The sequence below is a fragment of the Neltuma alba genome, unplaced genomic scaffold (genome assembly GCF_004799145.2).
Source record: "Neltuma alba isolate B1F8T4 unplaced genomic scaffold, ASM479914v2 tig00005621_pilon, whole genome shotgun sequence".
Classification (NCBI taxonomy): domain Eukaryota; kingdom Viridiplantae; phylum Streptophyta; class Magnoliopsida; order Fabales; family Fabaceae; genus Neltuma; species Neltuma alba.
The window spans coordinates 226,892-249,009 of NW_021634175.1; the positions used below are offsets into that span (position 1 = coordinate 226,892).

At 33.9% G+C, this 22,118-nt stretch overlaps 1 pseudogene; it reads left to right on the forward strand.

Moving 5' to 3' along the window:
• The first annotated feature begins 3,459 nt into the window (after positions 1–3,459).
• On the forward strand, positions 3,460–21,146 carry LOC114748141 (WAT1-related protein At1g68170-like; annotated as a pseudogene).
• The last annotated feature ends 972 nt before the right edge of the window (positions 21,147–22,118 follow it).

Consider the following 22,118-nt stretch of genomic DNA (forward strand, 5'->3'; position numbering starts at 1 on the left):
AGGATCACAGGACAAATATCAAATTTGGTTTTTGTCGTGCACAATCTCGCTTCTCGAACTGTTATACTATTTTTACTTTAACATGTTTTACTGAAATAAAAAAAAAACTTAAATTTTATCATCTCAATTTTAAAACTTAATAATTTTCTAACTTTGCCCTTACAACAATAAATGAAAAGTAAAATAATGCATTTGTATTAAAAATATCATGAAACATGTTAAGACTGGAGGAGTATAGAATAATAAATTAAGAGTAAAATGATATACTTATATTAAAAAATGGATGTGAAGCTTCTTTCTCAGGACTACTAGAAAAATAATTTTAAATTATAAGTGCATCAATATTATGTAAATTATTTATGAATTAAAAATTATATAGACTGTCACGGCATTATAAACATTATCGTCGTGGTTAGTTATCATCATCGTTGCTATTCAATTAAAATAATCAAATTTATACGGATAGCGATAGCAAGTGAATCAAGCAAAATCTAATTAACCATTTTTAAATGAGATAGTCGATTCAGGTGTTGTACGTATGGAAAGATCAAGTAAACTTCTTCCATCATAATTGCTATCCGAATGAAAGTTCCAAAAAAGCTATCTTTTTATGTAAAGGCTAATGTTTATTAGATGGATTGAGAGTTGAGGTTTCTTCAGGGTTAGAGGCTCCACTTTTGAATATAAAGAAAAAATAATACCTCATCAAGATTAAGTAAATATGTCATTGTTAGTATCTAACATCCAGATGTTATCTTTTTATGCTTTGATCACCCTAATATTATTTATAGTGCATCAAGTATCTTGAATCATAAATAAGTTTAGAGCATTGGATGTAACCAAAAATAATATTAGGGAGTGTTAGATATGCCAAGAAAATAATATCAGCACGTTGGATGCATCATAAATAAAATTACGATGTTGGATATACCTAGAAAATCATATTAGAATATTGGATACTATTGTGTCCTATGTTATAAATTGAATTTTTCTTTCACAAATGCCCTTAATTTAATGTTTGAACTTCTATACATTATATTTAATCATTTGCATTAGGACTCTTTTTTTTATGGAAACCTTCTTATATATATAATCAACATGGATGGCTTGACGAAAAGTTATAAATTTAGGAGATAATTAAAGTGGATTGATGTATTTATTTAAGATCAAAATAAATTCTCCAACTAGCTTTTATATTTAGAATTAAAAAAAAATTTTAAGAGGTATTTATAAATGTCTCATAAATAAGATACTTATATCAATAATAGAAATTGAATCCATGTTGTGGGGTATTAAACAAATACTTATTAAATAATAGACGTTTTTAAATGCTGTATAGGCGTGCCTTCATCATATTTAGTGTGTGCGAAGTCAGAAACACGTGGACATATTGTTGCGCTAGGGCAGCAAGTTGATCCTTTTGAAATAGCGTGTGTGGGCTTGAACTTAGCTATGGAATTTAGATATCCTGCACTTATACCAAATTTTACCCTTTGAAAAGAAAAACAAAACATCAGAGTATGCCTCGTAATACATTACCAATATATTGTTGGGATTAGGTTTAGGCAAACAATTTTTTTTCTAATTTCTGATTTTTGAATTTCAACTTTTACTGGAATTTTTTTGTTTGGAAAAGTCTAGATGAGTTGGGTCTGAGAGGCTCACCAAGACTAGAAAATACCTCAAGACTCATAGCACTTTCAAAGTTACTCACTAACTGCCTACCAAGAAAACTTCTCACATCGGCAATGAAATTCGAATTTATAACTTTGTGAGATTGAAGTCGATTTCTTATCAACTAAACTAACTTTTATTGGTAACTCTTATTAGAATTTGAAACCTTCTAATACTGAGTTTTTAATATGCGTGTGTGTCATTCAAGACAAGTTTATGCTAAACTAACTTTTTCTTATATGAGTCTACTCAAATATAATCATATTATATTAATTGGTCTTTTTCTAATTTTAATTTATAAAAATCATTTTTACAGATGTTAGTAAGAACGTGCACGTAGAAGATAACACGGCAAGATGAAAATTTGAAGAGAATATGTTACGAATCGATGTGCTTTTGACAAATTTTGTACCCATATATTTGTGTGTGTGTGTGCGCGCGCCATTTTGTACCCATATCTATTAACTAGATTAAAGTTACCACGTCATTTAAAAGAACCTATCTACAAATAAGTAAAAATAAAGATTAAAACCATACATTAATTAATTTCTAAAATTCAAATTATATTTTGTAACATTTTTTGGAAAAATACAAATTAACTTAACATCAAAATCATAAAACTTAAACTTCACAATTTCAGAGAAAATCTCAATATTAGAGATATAATTTTAAATATGACTGGCAAGACTACTAGCCTCATCAGTTCTCAAGATCATATGAGTATCACTGTGTTTCGGATTGTGGGTAATATATTATGAAATTGATGAAGAATATAACTATCTACAACTTCTCATAATTCTTGACAAAGTGTGTATATGTGTCTATATATAGTTCCGAGCTTCACTTTATACATTTTAAAAAATTAAATTAAATATCTTGATTTTTTTGGGTGACATTTTGCGTACAATATTTTAAAGACATATATTGCAAACCTTATTTATGATGATTAAATGGAATAAGTTACTTGAAAAATTGGCTGTCTGTTTTCCAACAGAGGATGATACAAAATGAGTGGGTTATCTAACAACTGTAAATGGGCATTGAAATGGTATAGGATTGCAGTTTTCATATTTCACAAGTACACTTGGCCAACTTTGGCATTTGACTTATATATTTTGGTCACTATATAGGCACTTGGATTGGATTATGGATTTGGTTCAATATATAGATTTTGGAGGTATTGTAATTATGTTTCTGGTTTTGATGTTTAAATGTTGTTAACGGTTAACTATAATGTGGAGGGCTCCTTAATTCAAAAGCCCTCCAATACGTGATGGTTATGTGGTATAATTACTTGTTAAATATATAGGATTTGCCTAATAGGTGTGGTGAAAAATCATCAAGCAAGTTCAAGAACCAAAATGACCAAAACTACTACTTTATTATATTACTTAATGCTTTAACCTTATTTTAGGCTATTTTGTGCAAAAGAAATCTTATTCGGGTTATGAATTGAAAGTATAAGTACCAGATTAATATAAATTAAAATATAAGGGCCAAATTGCAAAAGTAAATGAAATTTTGAGAACCAATAATTTTGTTTCCCCTTTAAACTAATGATTATTCCCTACCTTCAACTTTTTAAGAATTGCTTTTTTCTTACAAATATATGTAAATATATAGCCCACTTCATACTGACTTTCATCCCAACACAATTAATAAAAACTGACCCTCACTTCTTGTGCCTGGCCTCCTCTCTCTCTCCCCCTCTCTCACTCGCCGTCTCAACTCTCAACCGCTGGTGGTGCTGCCATTTCTAGTGGCGGCCGGTGGCAGAGACAGACGATGAGGGACGACATATGTGAGGTGGTGGATAGGTTTAAACCAACCATACTAATGGTGGTAGTTCAGATATTATACGTTGGGATTAACATTCTTTACAAACTTGTCGTCTACGATGGCATGAACCTGCGAATTGTCATCGCTTATCATTTTATTTTCGCCACTGCTTTCATGGCTCCTCTTGCTTTCATTTTCGAAAGGCAATTACTTATTCTCATCTTTTTCTTTCTCATCCTTATGCCTCAAGAATGATGAACTCTCGTTAAGCTTAATGTATGTTGAGATCGAAGTAGCTGGATAGTTTCTTTTTCGTCGAACTAGAGTATAGTTTGTGCATTACTATACAGAGATTGAAAAATAAGTTTATGATTCATATGACAAGTAAGCATTACTATACAGAGATCGAAGTAAGCAATTTACGTTGGTTTTAAATATAAGATTTCGGTCAATTGTGTATAGTGAATTTATAATTTAGATCATCGTTGTTGATTGCATATATTATGAGATAATTTTGATGAAAATGACTAGCTAGCTAGACTACTTTAACATGCAATTTTTATAAATAACTAAATTAACAAATTTTTTAGTATTTGCAAATTAGTAGTTATCAATTATTGCATCTGAAATGGAAGAAACATTAAAGTTTCTGCATCTTGTATAAACTAACATTGAGTTGATTATCAACCCATGAGTTAGTGAGTTAGCCTACAACAAGCCATGCTGGCAACCGTGGGGGTGTTCACGGGACAGGATACGACCGGTACAGGCTCATCCCGATCCCGTCCCAATAAACAGGGACGGGACAAGGCTTTAGTCCTATGTCCTGTCCTATCCCGTATCTGTCCTAGTCCTGTCAGGAACGGGACGGGATGGGAAGTCCCGTTCCCCCCCCTTTTTTATTAAAAAAAATATTATAATTTTTCATATCAATTTTTTTATGTTATAATGCTTATTTTTCATTGGGCTTCTAAAGATAAAAATATTAAAAAAAAATATTATGTAGAAAGCTCAATTATATAGTATAAAAAAAGTGTAAAAACAATATTGTAAAAAAAAATCCAGTAAAAGAAACACTATGTAATGCCTTTATGAATTATTTTATTAAGGAAGGAGATTTTGTTGAGATAATACTATAACTGAAGAGCTAAAAATCACTATAAAAATAATTATTATTAATAAGTAAATTAAATAATCTAATAATAAATAATTTTTTTAAAAAAATACCCTGGTTTCTCATCTTGAAATTTTTTGTTGTCCCATCTCGTCCTGTCCCGAACTCACTGTGACCGGGACTAGATGATCGGAACAGGATAAATTGAACACCTTTATTAGCAGGTGCAAGTTAAAACAACATGCAATTTTGCAGGTTGGCAAAACCCGTCATGACTCACAGGTTGACGGGTTAAACCCGGGCTCAACCCATGTTATCAAGTTTAAGTTGATAGAGGCTTATTGCAAATTGTTTGCACTTTCATTTGCAGGAAGAAGAGGCCGAAGATGACGTGGACTATACTGTTTCAGGGACTTTTGTGCGGTTTATTTGGGTATTAGTTCATCTGTGTGTGTGTGTGTGTGTTTGTGTGTGCGTATTGTCATATAATTTTGGTCATTCAGTGATATAGACGTCACCAGAAAATGTATTAGGAATATTAACATGTGAGATCATGACATATATATTGATTAAAATAGAAGATCACACAAAATAGAATTGACTTAGGTTTGGATTATTTACATCATATTCTCTCATATAGAGAATATATATGTGAATATGTCCTTATGTGGACGATAACATTATTTACTCATAAATCTCCAAAATTCAATTATAAATTTTGGAAATTTTTATAATTGAATTTCCATAATTTAACTAAACTTTCAGAATTTATAAATGAACGTTTTGTAATTGAATTCTTAATATTTATAAAATTTCTACAAGTTAAAAGCTATCTAGCATTATTAGCGTTCCATTATATATATAACAGAAATTTTGACAGCTTATAAGCTTTTAGATTTTCGACTAAGTTATGTTGATAAACAATTAGGGGCATTTTTGTTCACTTTTTTTTTTTTTTGGAAAAAAATGATGCTTCCATGTTACTATTTCACAAATTTATAATCATTTCATGAAGGTTACTTATATCCCATTTTCTCTTTTATTATCTGGACACAACATGAAGACTAATGAGTTATGTACGTATATATAAAAAAATTGAAAGTTATTTGCACAAAATAAAAGAGGCTAATTATGATAAAGAAATTATTAGCATATAAATTTTAAAAATATTTTAATTGAGAGAATTAAGCATATTTCCTCATCCAATATATTAAAAATAATACTGCTTTGGTCCTTAATATAGGACCCAATTGTTGAGTTGGTTTTGGTCATAAATATAAGACCCATTTATCATATTTATCAATTTTCTCTAAATTATCCTTATGGATACTCCTTCAACCATAATTAAGTAAAAAAGGAAGATGGGATATTAAGAAAGATGATTATGGTATTTTAAGAAAAACGTGTCACATTTCTTATAATTAACTAACTTACCTAACTTTTTTAATCTAATCAAATTAATTAAATGGATCTTATATTAAGGATCAGAAGAATGCTATTTAAGAATAATGAATTTCAGAGGAATATTGGCACAAACATTGTATCTGGAGATGCTGGCTTTGACAACAATAACATTTGCATCGGCAATGAACAATCTCGTTCCAGCCACCACCTTTGTCATGTCCCCCTTCTTCCGGTAAACCTTTTTTTTTCCTTTTTATTTTTTTTTAAAATAAGCAGTATGATTACTATTTTCTTTTATTTTTTTCAACATTATTTAGGTAAATTAAGAGTATGTGTGCGTACTATTTTGTTTATATGTTTGTTTTGTTTTCATCATCCCTCCAATGCCCTTTAGCTTAATTGCGTAGTTGTTGCCATGATCATCTTTCCTTGACTTTTGTTATAAATTTCCTACTTGGCTTCCACTAGTTTCACTCTCTTTTCTTGGATAAAAATTTTAATATATATTTAAAGTTGTTATAAGAAGTTTATAGAAAGAAAACTTTAATTTAAATTCTATATGGAAAATGTTGTTCAGGACTTCAAATTTATACTTTTGGGTTTTTGCCTTGGGGTCATTCAAAGTACTTTTAACACACATACACTATCTCTCGGTAATTTTCTCAAATTCTCTCAACAGTCAATGTAAATACATTTCCAAAAAAAAAAATTCTACTGACTCATATATTTCACTAAAAATTTTAATTTCATCATTGCTATTAAAAATTTATTAATGACAATAAAATGAAACATTTTCTTATGTCAAAGACAACTTCATTAAAAATGAGTAAAACGATTACAACTTAAAAGGTTGGCCTGCTTCTTTGGTTCATTTTCGCTTTGCTTGGGTTAGCCTTTTGCACTGTCAATGAAAGATTTTTCCACTACTGAGTAGCATTCATGTATAAATTATGAAAATAATTTTTTGAATTTATTAATATTGAAATACACACACGTGTAGATATAGGTATTCATATTTTTAATTTGACTCATTACACTATAATTTCTTATTCTTAGAAAACTCATTATTAATAATGTGTGATAATTTTGTTAATTATTTTAAATAATAAAAACTGTGTGTTTATATTCAGCTTGGAAAATTGAATTGGAGGACATCGGCCGGAAAAGCCAAGATCATTGGAACTCTCACAGGAGTTAGTGGGGCCATGCATCTAACATTCTTCAAAGGTGCACCAATACCCACTCCCTCCTTCCACGTCACCCTTCTGCACCCCCACAACAGCCACGTGGCGTCTGCCCACTCCTCCTCTGGTGGGAATACCCTCTTAGGTGCACTTTGCGCCCTGGGTGACATGTCTTCTTTTTCTCTATGGCTCATCGTTCAGGTGCCTTATTCCTCTGATGCTTGTCGTTTTGATCGTTGATGTTGTCGTTTACTTAGAATTAATCCTTTTTTTTTTTTTTAGGTAGAGCAAGATGAGTGAGAGATATCCATGTCATTACTCAAGCACCACATTGATGAGCTTGGCAGCTTCGGTGTTTTCTATTGGCTTTGCTCTTTGTAATGAAAGGGATTGGAGCCAATGGAAGCTGGGTTGGAACATAAGGCTCTTAACCGTGGCTTATGTTAGAAACAATCTCACCCAAGAGGGGGGTGAATTGGGTGAGTTACAAAAATTTTAAATCAAATCCGTGACAGTATTGAATAAAACAGAGAGTCAGAGTAAGGAGAAATTTAACCGCAGAGAGAAGACACGAGATTTATACTGGTTCGGTCTAAACCACGTGACCTACTTCCAGTCCCCAGAACACTTCTGAGTATTTCACTATCTTCCAAGATCGACAGGGCTCTTGGTGCCTCGGTACAGTAATTGAATCGCTCAATCACTCCCCCTTACTCCCGTAAGGATACAAGCCCTCTCAAGAGTCCACACTCTTGAGTATCACTCAAGTTTTTAATAAGAGTAGTAATTGACTCTCTTACAGAGTGAATTTAATGATAAACACTGATGCTCGGTAGTAACGTGAAAAACAGAGTATTGAATGCTCGACTAGATAATCGCAGGTGGTAGTTCCGGTATTCAATGCTTTTCATTAATGCTTCTTCGCGCCTTTTATAGTTGATATCGTTAAGTAGCCGTTAGACGGAAGAGCTTCTAGCCGTTGTGACTCCGTTTGCGTGTTTTGCTGGTTTCAACGGCTCCGCCATTAATGCGTCTGAGCTTCTGACACTGTAGGTTGCAGTCTACGTAATCCCGTTGAAGAGCCGTTGCACTCGTTTTCATTAATCTGCATATTTTAAGCTTTAAGCAAATAAGAGTCTTGCGGTGAATACTTTAATCATGAACAGAGAAGAAAAACAAATTTATCATTCAAGGATTTGTGACGAAATGATTTATCTGTAAGAAGAGCAGAAAGACATTCTGGTTTAGTTTGATCGAAGAGTTGATCGATTACTTGATGATAGATCAGGTTATCGATAAACAGAATGAAGACTTTTCGAATTAGTTCACCAATATTATCGATCAAGTGTTGGATCATTGACTCTAAGAATTATCATAGCAAGAGGAAATCGTTTCATGATCGAACAAGTGATCGAACACTTGTTTGATCGAACAGATTATCGATAATTCAAATGTTATTGAAATGAAACTTTAGTCATTGATGATCGAACAACTTATCGATAAATGTATGATGGATAACTTTATCGATAAACCATGGGTATGAATATATTCAATGAAAGACACAGACTATCTGAAGTGATCGAACAGTTGATCGATCAATGAATATTCGAACAATTGATCGAATAAAGTGAGAAGAGAAATTTAATCCTGTAAGGAAAAGAAACTGATTATCGATCACGTTTTGTGAAAACATGAGTTTCAGGGAATTGAATGATCGATCATATTATCGAAAATCCAATGATCGATTAGGTGATCGAAAATATAGCAATCTTTAGACTATTTATCGATCATGTTATGTGAAAAGATATTTATGCAAACAAGTTAAATTATCGATAATGTTATCGATAATTTGGTTGCAGGAAAACTAAATAAGAGTAGATAAAGACATTGATTATCGATCATGTGATCGATAATTTTATGATCAATAAGGTTATCGATCCATCAGTAAAGATGATTACCTGCATTCAGAGAGTTAGAGCATAATGTTCGAACATGTAATCGATAAACAAATGATCGAGAATATGATCGATAAATTGATAACAGAATTAATGTGTAGAACAAGTAGATTGAGTTACCTTTTATCGAAGTCGTTATTGATAACTGATTTATCGATCACGTGATCGATAAATACACTTCAGATTTGGTTCTCTTATCAGTAACTCGATTGTTTATCTGATATTATCGATCAGTTGATCGATAATTAACCATACTCTTGTGTGATTTCCACGTTAGCGATAATCGATCACTTTATCGATTAATTACTGATCGAATAGTTCTTCGATCCAAATACTTACTATAAACCTGATTTACATTTGAACAATTATCTGAAACCTTTGCGATAAACGATTGATCGATCAGTTGATCGATCAAAATACTTAACCCAAATTATCTGACTTTGTTATCATCAAAACTATAATCCTAACATTCTCCCCCTTTTTGATGATGACAAAACATAAGTTATAAATCAACTATCAAAGAGAATATCAACCAGTGTCATAACCTCATAATACGTGAAAAAGCAAATAAATATCAAGAACATATTATCGATAAAAACACTATCCAGATACACAAAAGTAGATAACATAAAGTCATGACATAGAACCATAAAGCAACTCATAAAACCATAAACAAACTACGGAACATCATCAGTTTTCTTCTCCCCCTTTTTGTCAGCATCAGAAGGGGTATGAACCGAAGGAATGGTCAGGGGAATAGGGAGAGGAGGAAGGGGAAAAAGTGGAGAAATAGATGGAAAATGAAAGGAGTGAACAGGTTGGGGTACAGTGATAAGAGCAAGAGTAGTAGGGACTGGAATAGAAGTAGATGGAACAGAAGGAGAAGTGGTGGAAATAGGAGAAGTGGGTAAGGGAGAGGAAGGAGGTGCAGACTCAGGGTGAGGGGCAGGCTCAGGGTGAGGGGCAGGCTCAGGGTGAGGTGGAGAGGTAGGATGAAAGAGGAGATCCTCATAGCTGAAGCTTGTGCTAGGTGTAGTGAAATGCTGGCAGAGAGAGGTAACTAAGCCTTTAAGCTCTTGAAGTTCCTTGTCCACTGAATTAAACCTCTCGGTAACTTCTCTTTCCAAAACCACCATAGCTTGTTGGTGAAGATCCAGAATCTTAGAAATGCCATCAAACTTCCGATCAGAAACTTCCCCATAGTCTCTGGCAGTGGAGTAGACTCTGGTCTCAAATGCGCGAAGCTCAGCCTGAAACATTTCCCTGAGGGATCTCTCCATAAAAGATGGACCAGGGGTATGAGATGGAGCAGCAGTGGATTCAGCTTCATCTTGGGTCCGAGATGTACTAGCAGCAGGTTGCTTTCCCTTATCCTTCTGAGATACTTTCTGTGATGGTGTAAAGGGAACAGAGATCCTCATTTTGTGGAGCTGAGTGAGGCCAAAACCAGGAACCTTGGTCTTGAGTTCCCCAGGCTCAAATGGAGCAATGTTATGTGCCTGAAGGAAATAGGTGGCCAGCTGAGGATAGGGAATTGGGGTTGATCTGGACTTATTAAGAACAAAGTCCTTCATCTCAGAGTAAATAAGATCCCCAATATTAATCTTTTCCCCACTAATAATACGGGCTAGAAGAAGATAATCATCCTGAGTGAGATGTGAGAAACTACCGGATTTGTTTACCATGCACCTAGAATAGATGTAATGGATGATCCTGTAGAAATCACACATCTGCTTAGGGGGAAAATTCAGCTCATCGGGGTAATCACTATTCTGCATTAAAATTCTGTAAGCCTTTACTTCATTCATGTCACCACCTCGCACAAAATCTTGAGTCCCTAGCAACTCATTTATTTTGGCACTTGTGAGTTTAAAAGCTCTGCCTCTCAGTGTAACTTTCAGACAATTTTCTATAAGATTGTCTTTATCATCATATTTTTCTACTGATTCCATATTACAGTAGAATCTTTTAACCACTTCGGGGCAGTATTCACCACCAATGATTAACCAATTTGAATAGTGCTGCAGTGGGTCACTTAAATCAAGATCAATTTGTTTGTTTTTCCTCAGACCCTCTAAGTCCACAGATACCACAGGACAAAATTTTCTATTGGCAAAATCGGCTTTATACTTTGCTACATTAACTTCATTATTGAGATTGCCAGATAATAACTCAGAAAATTCAGTGGGTATACCTTCAGGAGGAATTTCCCGAGCGACTCCTTCACTTGCCCTCTGTTTCTTCTTTCTTGGTTGCTTGGGGATTGATATGTTCAAAGCGGATTCCACGGCTTTCTGAACTGAGATACCATCATCCGACTCGGTCTCCGATTCTTCAGTCACTATCGGTAATTTGGATTTAGACCGGGGAGATTTTTTGAGAGAGGTCGGTTGCTCTTCTGCCTGACTCTCACGAATTTTCAGAGTAGCCTTTTTCTTTGTTGATTCCTCCCTAACCTTCGGTCTATAGTGTTTTCGAGTACCCGAAGCAGTGGTGTTCGAAATTATCGATAAAGTTATCGATCAACACTTGATCGATCACGTGTTCGATAATTATGAAGAACACACTTGAACACAGAGCATATTTATCGATTACGTTATCGATCATGCATTTATCGGACATATTATCGATAAAGTCAGTAAAAAGAAATGCGTACCTAATCTAGTTTATCGATCATCTGTTCGATAATTAAGCTTATCGGTCAGCTTATCGATCAATGCTTACCAATTTTGAAGGATGGGTCTTGAATCCTTGAGGCTCTTGATCGATGTTCTGATCGATAGGGAGTTTATCGATCACATTATCAATAATTGTTGTGTTGGAGCGCTTGCCTTTCTTTACAAACTGAATTTATCGATCATCTGATCGATAAATTATCTTCCTCTTGCCTTCAGGATTATCGATCAACTGATCGATAATCTTATACTCTGTTTACCTCTGTTTTTCTTCATCGAAACAGAGCTTCCTGCAAAACAAATTTCTACATGCTCCGATGCTTAAGTTAGTTATTTTATCATCAAAACAATAAATTTAAACAATTAATCTTGAGAGATAGCATGAGATTTCTTACAGTTCATTGGGATTTACCATTCCCAATTCTCTTCTGAAGAAGTTGAACTTCTGTTGATCTAGTGGTTTTGTGAAGATATCGGCTATCTGATATTCAGTGGGGATGAATTCAACCTTTACATCTTTCTTTTGAACATGGTCCCGAATGAAGTGATGTCGGACATCGATGTGTTTGGTTCGAGCATGATGGACTGGATTCTTGGACAGACTTATCGTGCTCGTATTATCGCATAAGATTGGAATTTCGCGTAAGTTGATTCCTAAATCTTGTATTTGTTGTTTTAGCCATAGGATCTGAGCACAACAGCAGGCAGTGGCTACATATTCTGATTCTGTTGAGGAGATTGCCACAGTGTTTTGCTTTTTACTTGACCATGAGAGAAGACATCCTCCAAAGAATTGACATTGTCCACTGGTGCTTTTTCTGTCTGTTTTATATCCACCGTGATCTGCGTCTGAGTATCCCATTAGATATTCGGTTCCTCTTTTTGGATACCAGATTCCTAAATTTTGAGTTCCTACAAGATATCTGAGTATCCTCTTGACGGCTTCTTCATGTGACTCTTTTGGAGCTGACTGATATCTTGCACACATTCCCACACTGAACTGAATATCTGGTCTACTTGCAGTGAGGTATAGTAAAGAACCGATCATCCCTCTATATCTTGTTAGATTTATGTCTTTCTCGTCTTCGTCTACATCAAGCGAACAGGTTGAGCTCATAGGAGTCTTTACACTTTTGGCATTCTCCATTCTGAATTTCTTCAGCAACTCCTTTACATATTTCGTCTGGGATATAAATATATCGTTTTTCTTTTGTTTGATTTGTAATCCTAGAAAGAAGTTTAGTTCTCCCATCATGGACATCTCGAATTCTCCCTGCATAAGCTTAGCAAATTCTTGACAGAGATCTTCGTTAGTAGCACCGAAAATAATATCATCTACATATATTTGAACAATCAGAAGATCTTTCTTACTTCTTTTAATGAAAAGTGTGGCATCCACTTTACCTCTTTCAAAACCTTTTTCTATCAGGAAGTTGCTAAGTCGTTCATACCAGGCTCTAGGAGCTTGTTTCAAACCGTACAAAGCCTTTTTAAGTTTGTAAACATGATTAGGAAAATTTGAATTTTCAAAACCGGGAGGTTGTTCGATAAACACCTCTTCTGATATGTAACCGTTCAGAAATGCACTTTTAACATCCATTTGAAATAGTTTGAAATCTTTGATGCAAGCAAATGCCAAAAGAACTCGTATGGCTTCTAATCTAGCTACAGGAGCATATGTTTCCTCATAATCGATTCCCTCTTCTTGATTATAGCCTTTTGCTACCAATCTGGCTTTGTTCCTGACGATCTGTGCCGATTCATCGAGTTTGTTTTTGAATACCCATTTGGTGCCAATGACCGGATGATCTTCTGGTCTGGGTACCAATTCCCAAACTTGATTTCTCTCAAATTGATTAAGCTCTTCCTACATTGCAACTATCCAGAATTCATCTGATAGTGCTTCGTCAATACTAGAGGGTTCAATGTGAGATATGAATGCAGAGAAAAGAACTTCATTGATTATTTATCTCCGGGTTTTGACCCCTTCATTGACTTTACCAATGACTTGTTCCAGAGGATGATCTCGGTTATGTCTCCATGCCTTTGGCTGCTCTAGATTTTCTTGTAAAGAAGAATCGTTTAAATCATCCCTGTTTTCAGAAACGGTTTCTGAAGACATTTTGTTCGAATTTTTGTTCAAATCCAATTTTTGAAAATTTTGAACGACTTCAGCATCATCATCTATAGATTTTGAAATTGCTTCAGTTTCAGCAAACACTACATGAATTGATTCTTCTATTGTAAAAGTTCGTTTATTGAAAATTCTGTATGCTTTACTATGATTAGAGTAGCCAAGAAACAAACCCTCATCAACTTTAGGATCGAATTTACCCAAGTTTTCTTTGTTGTTGTTGTGGATATAGCATCTACTCCCAAAGATCCTTAGATGTGTCAGATTGGGTTTTCTCCCCTTGTACAATTCATATGGCGTCTTTCCGAGCAGTGTTCTGATGTAGGCTCTATTAGATATATAGCAAGCTGTGCTCATTGCTTCTGCCCAGAATACTTGTGAGACCCCTTTCTCATTTAGCATTGCTCTAGCCATCTCCGTGAGTACTCTATTCTTTCGTTCAACTACTCCGTTTTGTTGAGGAGTCCTTGGTGCAGAAAAGTTGTGGTCAATTCCATGTTCCTCACAATAGTCTGCAAATTCGTTGTTTTCAAATTCTCCTCCGTGATCTGACCTGATTGACACAATAGATATACCTTTCTCATTTTGAACCTTTTTGGCAAAAACAATGAAAGCATTAAAAGTTTCATCTTTAGAGGAAAGAAACAAAGTCCAGGTAAACCTCGAATAGTCATCAACTATTACAAGGGTATAAAGGTTTCCTCCAAAGCTTTTTACTCTTGATGGACTGACCAAGTCCATGTGAATCATTTGGAGTGGTCTTTCAGTTGAAACTGTCTTCTTTGATTTAAACGAAGACTTTGTTTGTTTTCCTTTTTGACATGCATCACATATATCATTACGTTCATACTGGATTTTTGGTAAACCAACAACTAGATCCCTTTTTATTAATTTTGAAAGTTGATTCATGTTGACATGTGCAAGTCGTTTGTGCCAAATCCAACTTTCCTCCTTTTTACTAATAAAACAGTTTTCAGAAGTTTTAGAATCAATTTGAAGTGTATAACAGTTACCGTCCCTCGGAGCTCTCAGCTTCGTATTCAATTCTTCTTTCTTCAAAGGTAGGTCATCTTTGCTTATGATTAAGCATTCTTCAGAATCAAAGATCACCCAGTTGTTTTTGTCCGCACTCTGACTGACGCTGAGGAGATTATGACATAGACCTTCCACGTAGTACACGTCTTCGACCTTCATGCCTATGCTACTTCTGATCTCTCCAATTCCAGCAATTTTTCCCGATTGGTTTCCTCCGAAGCTTACTTTTCCTCCGTCTTTTGGTTTGAGTGATGTAAACTTCTCAGTGTCACCCGTCATGTGTCTGAAGCATCCGCTGTCTATATACCATTTATTTGTTCTGGATGCCTTGAGACATACCTGCAAAATTACAATCATGTTTTAGGTACCCATACCTTCTTGGGTCCTTTCTGGTTAGTATGAGTTATTTTTGGTACATAAGTACCTTTGGGCACCCATTTTAATGTTCCGTAATCTCCTTTCTTTCTTCTTTTCTTTGTCCTTCGTTCTGGAGAGTTGGGGACATTCCGCCTTGATATGTCCTGGCTTCTTACATTCGAAGCAAATGATTGGATCCTTTAGTTCGTTCGGATATGAGGAAATTCTGCGTTTCGGCTGAAACTTCTTTCCGGTTCTGTTTTTGTAGAATTTCTTGAACCTCCTGACTATAAAGCCCATTTCATCATCATCAAGATCATCTTCATTATCATCTTCGCTCTCTTGAGTTTTAAGAGCGATGCTTTTTCGGTTCTTCTCATTCATCTCCTTTTTGTATTTTTGCTTGCTCTCATATTCAGCGAGGCTCCCGAACAGTACTGCGACAAAACCAATGGATTCTCCGTTGGTTTCTTCAATAGCTGTTACTTTCGGTTCCCATTCTTTGGTGAGACCGCTCAGTATTTTTCTCACTTGATCTTCTTGACTATATTTCTTCCCAAGTGCAGTGAGGTGGTTTATGAGATGTGAGAATCTGACTTCCATATCTCGGATACTCTCTCCTTCCTTCATTCTGAATAATTCGAATTCGGTGGTGAGAGTGTTGATTCGACTCTGTTTTACACCGGTGGTTCCTTCATGAGCTATCTCCAGAGCCTCCCACATTTCCTTCGCGGTTTCCAGACTTGAGACTCTGAAGTATTCCCTCTGACTAAGCGCACACGTGAGTATGTTGATAGCTTTGTCATTTAGAGTCACCAGCTTCTTATCTTCCTCATCGAACTCCCTGGGACTCTTGCGTACTTGCTGGCCATCTATCGTGTTCATCGGGACATAGTTGCCGTGTTCTATTACGTCCCACAAACCATACTCTGTGGCCTTGATGAAGATTTTCATCCTCATTTTCCAGAAGGTATAATTTTCTCCACTGAAGCTTGGCAGTTTAGATGTTGAGCATCCTTCGGGTAGCACGCTATCTCCAAATCCTGCCATTTGATCTCTCTTCGGACTGTTAATTCCTTAGTGAAGAGACCTGCTCTGATACCAAATGTTAGAAACAATCTCACCCAAGAGGGGGGGTGAATTGGGTGAGTTACAAAAATTTTAAATCAAATCCGTGACAGTATTGAATAAAACAGAGAGTCAGAGTAAGGAGAAATTTAACCGCAAAGAGAAGACACGAGATTTATACTGGTTCGGTCTAAACCACGTGACCTACTTCCAGTCCCCAGAACACTTCTGAGTATTTCAATATCTTCCAAGATCGACAGGGCTCTTGGTGTCTCGGTACAGTAATTGAATCGCTCAATCACTCCCCCTTACTCCCGTAAGGATACAAGCCCTCTCAAGAGTCCACACTCTTGAGTATCACTCAAGTTTTTAATAAGAGTAGTAATTGACTCTCTTACAGAGTGAATTTAATGATAAACACTGATGCTCGGTAGTAACGTGAAAAACAGAGTATTGAATGCTCGACTAGATAATCGCAGGTGGTAGTTCCGGTATTCAATGCTTTTCATTAATGCTTCTTCGCGCCTTTTATAGTTGATATCGTTAAGTAGCCGTTAGACGGAAGAGCTTCTAGCCGTTGTGACTCCGTTTGCGTGTTTTGCTGGTTTCAACGGCTCCGCCATTAATGCGTCTGAGCTTCTGACACTGTAGGTTGCAGTCTACGTAATCCCGTTGAAGAGCCGTTGCACTCGTTTTCATTAATCTGCATATTTTAAGCTTTAAGCAAATAAGAGTCTTGCGGTGAATACTTTAATCATGAACAGAGAAGAAAAACAAATTTATCATTCAAGGATTTGTGACGAAATGATTTATCTGTAAGAAGAGCAGAAAGACATTCTGGTTTAGTTTGATCGAAGAGTTGATCGATTACTTGATGATAGATCAGGTTATCGATAAACAGAATGAAGACTTTTCAAATTAGTTCACCAATATTATCGATCAAGTGTTGGATCATTGACTCTAAGAATTATCATAGCAAGAGGAAATCGTTTCATGATCGAACAAGTGATCGAACACTTGTTTTGATCGAACAGATTATCGATAATTCAAATGTTATTGAAATGAAACTTTAGTCATTGATGATCGAACAACTTATCGATAAATGTATGATGGATAACTTTATCGATAAACCATGGGTATGAATATATTCAATGAAAGACACAGACTATCTGAAGTGATCGAACAGTTGATTGATCAATGAATATTCGAACAATTGATCGAATAAAGTGAGAAGAGAAATTTAATCCTGTAAGGCAAAGAAACTGATTATCGATCACGTTTTGTAAAAACATGAGTTTCAGGGAATTGAATGATCGATCATATTATCGAAAATCCAATGATCGATTAGGTGATCGAAAATATAGCAATCTTTAGACTATTTATCGATCATGTTATGTGAAAAGATATTTATGCAAACAAGTTAAATTATAATGTTATCGATAATTTGGTTGCAGGAAAACTAAATAAGAGTAGATAAAGACATTGATTATCGATCATGTGATCGATAATTTTATGATCAATAAGGTTATCGATCCATCAGTAACGATGATTACCTGCATTCAGAGAGTTAGAGCATAATGTTCGAACATGTAATCGATAAACAAATGATCGAGAATATGATCGATAAATTGATAACAGAATTAATGTGTAGAACAAGTAGATTGAGTTACCTTTTATCGAAGTCGTTATTGATAACTGATTTATCGATCACGTGATCGATAAATACACTTCAGATTTGGTTCTCTTATCAGTAACTCGATTGTTTATCTGATATTATCGATCAGTTGATCGATAATTAACCATACTCTTGTGTGATTTCCACGTTAGCGATAATCGATCACTTTATCGATTAATTACTGATCGAATAGTTTTTCGATCCAAATACTTACTATAAACCTGATTTACATTTGAACAATTATCTGAAACCTTTGCGATAAACGATTGATCGATCAGTTGATCGATCAAAATACTTAACCCAAATTATCTGACTTTGTTATCATCAAAACTATAATCCTAACAGCTTATGCGGTATGTTATTTTATTTTAATTTATGAAACCACGTATTATTGTGCTCATTTATGAAAATAGGAATAATAATCCGGTGGGTTGGTATGTTGGCTTGCCAATTTGCCTCTTTCTATTTTAATATTTTTAATATTTTACTTTTAAAATTTAAATTTTTTATAGATTAAAGTCAACTGTTTTTTTGTAAATATTTTCATGAGTTATATGGTAAAATTAACCCGCAAAGCTCTTGAATCTAAATAGGAATAATTGAAACACAACACCGTTAATACAAAGGATGTCAAGAGCTCTTCTGACTGGGTATTGAGCATAGTGATAACGAGTAGGAAAAACCATTACCAATCCAAAGAACTTCGAGAACAGTGAATTTGGCATTCTCATATTGCTCACTCAATCTGTTAGCAAAGTCAAAATTATAAACTCCGGTCAAGACTATAGATAGAGGGGTGATCCTCATAGACAAATTAGTCAAATGTCCACGAGAGCTAAAGAGCTAGAGATAGACTAATCGAACTTCATAGGTTAAAAGCTGATACACACCCACACACAAGCTTACTCCAGAGGTTAAAAGCTAGTTGTCACACACAAGCGCATGTGGTGGGCACAAGGTCGTTTAATTAGGAGGTATTTAGGTAACCAAAAGTGCTTTTTAAAAGCATTTTTTTTATAAATCAAGGAAAACTCTTTTACATATTTATTTCGCATACTATAAAAATATTTTTAAAACCATGATTTTGTTTCTACTCAAACACTTTTTAAACTTGTTTGTTTTGTTCTAGGCTTGAGCTAGCCCAATTTTAATCGACCATGAGGTGGCTTAGCTTGCTCAACCCTAGTGCAATCTATTCAGCTTTTGAAAAAGTTTAACTTCTCAAGAAGTAATTATAAGAGAATAAACATTTTGAGAAGCTTGTAAACGGTTGTTTGCTTTTTAAGCTCGTAATTATTTTTTAAATAAATGTATATTCCTTTTTAAATACGGTATACAAAAGTATTCTTTTAAATAAATTTTATTTTATAATTTTAAGGATAAGTTTGTGAATAACCAATAAATACTAGGGAAAGAGAATTTTTCTAGATTTTTTGGGTTCCCTATCGTCTACTTATGTCCAACCAAACATAACCCCTAATTTCTTGTAAAAAGGAAACATCTAATTTCATATTTTAAGTTATATATATAATTATGATCCATTTACATATTTTAATGTTAAAAATCCAGCACTAATGAAAATTTGGTCCATTTGAATAACTGCGAATGTAGGGACTAATGCCAGCAGGGTTGAATGTGGTAATCATAGCATGGTGTGTACGCAAGGGAGGGCCTTTGTTCGTATCAATATTCAATCCTCTCCAGCTTTTGTTGGATCTTTCTTTATGGATGAGATGGTTCATCTTGGAAGGTATACCTCTCTGCCCCTTCAGTTTCCTTTTGTTTTTTTTTTTTGTGCCAATTTTTCAGGTGAATGGCATTTTCAGACAAAATAAGAAGGATATTTATAATTTGTGATTTAAAGTTTTAAAATGTCAACTAAGGACTTTTTTGGCAAAAGTGTACTTCTAACTTTATACAAAATTTTAATTTAATTCTTTAATTAATTTATAATGTATCCTTTTAGTTTTTAATTCTAACATCGTTAATTTCAAACAACAATTTATTTTTGTCAATCATCGTCATTTCAGTAAATTAAAAAAGATTAAACTCAATGTATCAACATTTGAAAATATGCTGTTAATATTTGAAATCATACTTTATAAAATTAAGGTACTAAAATTAAACTTCACATAAAATTAAAGCATTAAAAATAGCAAAAGTGATGAGAAAAAGTTTGAAAATTGGGAAATACCAAAAAAGAAAGCTAATATTTCGTAATATCTATTAAGGATAACTATTTGACAACAAGTGTTGGGTTATCAAAATAATGCATAAGATATATATTAACTACTAAGCTTTAACTGCAACTCATTCACAATTCTTGCATGTATATTGACTACATTTCATTAGTTATTAACATACAACTTCGATAAATGAAATGTTCATGTCAATTTGTTATGTAAATTTCTAACTGGAATTTGGTAAAATGAAATGAAAATTTGGTAATAACATCTCAACTTTAGGAAGTAGGAATGTGCGAAAAAACATAGCTCATTCTCATTTTTCCAAGTATTTAAATTAAAATCGCGCCCTTTTATTTTCTATTCAGAAATTGGTAAAATTGATTGAAAATTTGTTATAAACATCTAGAGTTTAAGAAAATGAGGAAAGTCATATCTTGGGAAATACTCAATTCTAAGCTAAGAATGGAGAGAATTCGAGTTGTGATTGTATGTCATATGCAAAATTAATTAATTAATAATTAATATTGGTTCTGTGCATTAGAAGAAATATTGAAAATAGATTGTTTATGACTCGTGAAGGTTAGATTTTTATATTATCCATAAATACTATAGAAAGTGCAGCTCTGTAATAAAAATGATTAGGCTTATAATATAGAATAATTGTGACTGTATGATATATGCAGTATAATTGGAGGAGTGCTGATAGTAATTGGATTATATATGGTTTTGTGGGGCAAAGGCGAAGAGATGAAGAAGATGATGAATCTTTTGGACGTACCATCACAGACCCTCCAAGTGTCATCCCCTTCAGTTGAAATCATCGTCAAATCCTCCATTGACGACCAGAAAAGCAACAATAATAGTACTTCAAATGTTGCTGGATCCACAAGATTCGTCGGAAATTGAAAATCAAGCAATACGAGATGATGCGAAGAATCAAGTAACATCAAGAAATGTCTGACACTTAAAAAAAAATCATTAATTTTGGCATAGTGGGCATTAACTTTTAATATGGTTTAGCAAAGTGGCATTCCAGCAGTGCGATTGATATATATATATATATATATATATATATTTATATTGTGGAGCATAATTAATTTCTCCTTCAAAGTGATTACATAAATATTTATAAAATTATCCATGAATAAAATTTTCAATTTGCTGAATTATAACTTTCAGTAAATCATATATTACATTATTTTGAGTTTGTAACTTCCTCCTTTTTGAGCGGGGAAAGGAGTTCTATTAATTGTTAAAGCTGCAAGAATTTTCCTTCGGTTCTAAACATAGAAATTAGCTGAGAGGTTTACTTGGGTCTAAATGTAACTTCAATTCACTTTATGCCTTTCAAACTATCCTTATTAATTGGATATATAAATAGGATTTTCATCTATGAAAATAATGCATTAAATGGGATATTTTAGGAAATATAGGTCAAGTTCTTTGTACCCACTACATCAAGTTCTCCAATCACACATGTTTATGTGTTTTTGTTTTTTTGTTCATATGAATTTATAATTAAATGCTAATATTTTAAAAATAGGACATAAGGGCATGTGTGATTGAAGAAATTGACATAATAGATAAGGAAATTGATGTAAGTATTTTCTTTTAGGAAAACTAGCTTACACTGTTACAAATAATTGAACTAATTTTTTTTTTAAAAATATTTGTTCTCTTTCCAAGACAGAACAAAAAGAAAAACGATATATATCCTTTTAATGTAAGTTTCTGACAATCTGTAAAATGTGTTGTGCCCATATTATTGTTGAATTTCGGATTTGACTCTTCATCCATCATTATTCCAGTCCTAAATATAAAAATCAATTATAGGGAGTGAGTTGTAGTTCTAAGAGTAAAATCTTAATCAATTTCATC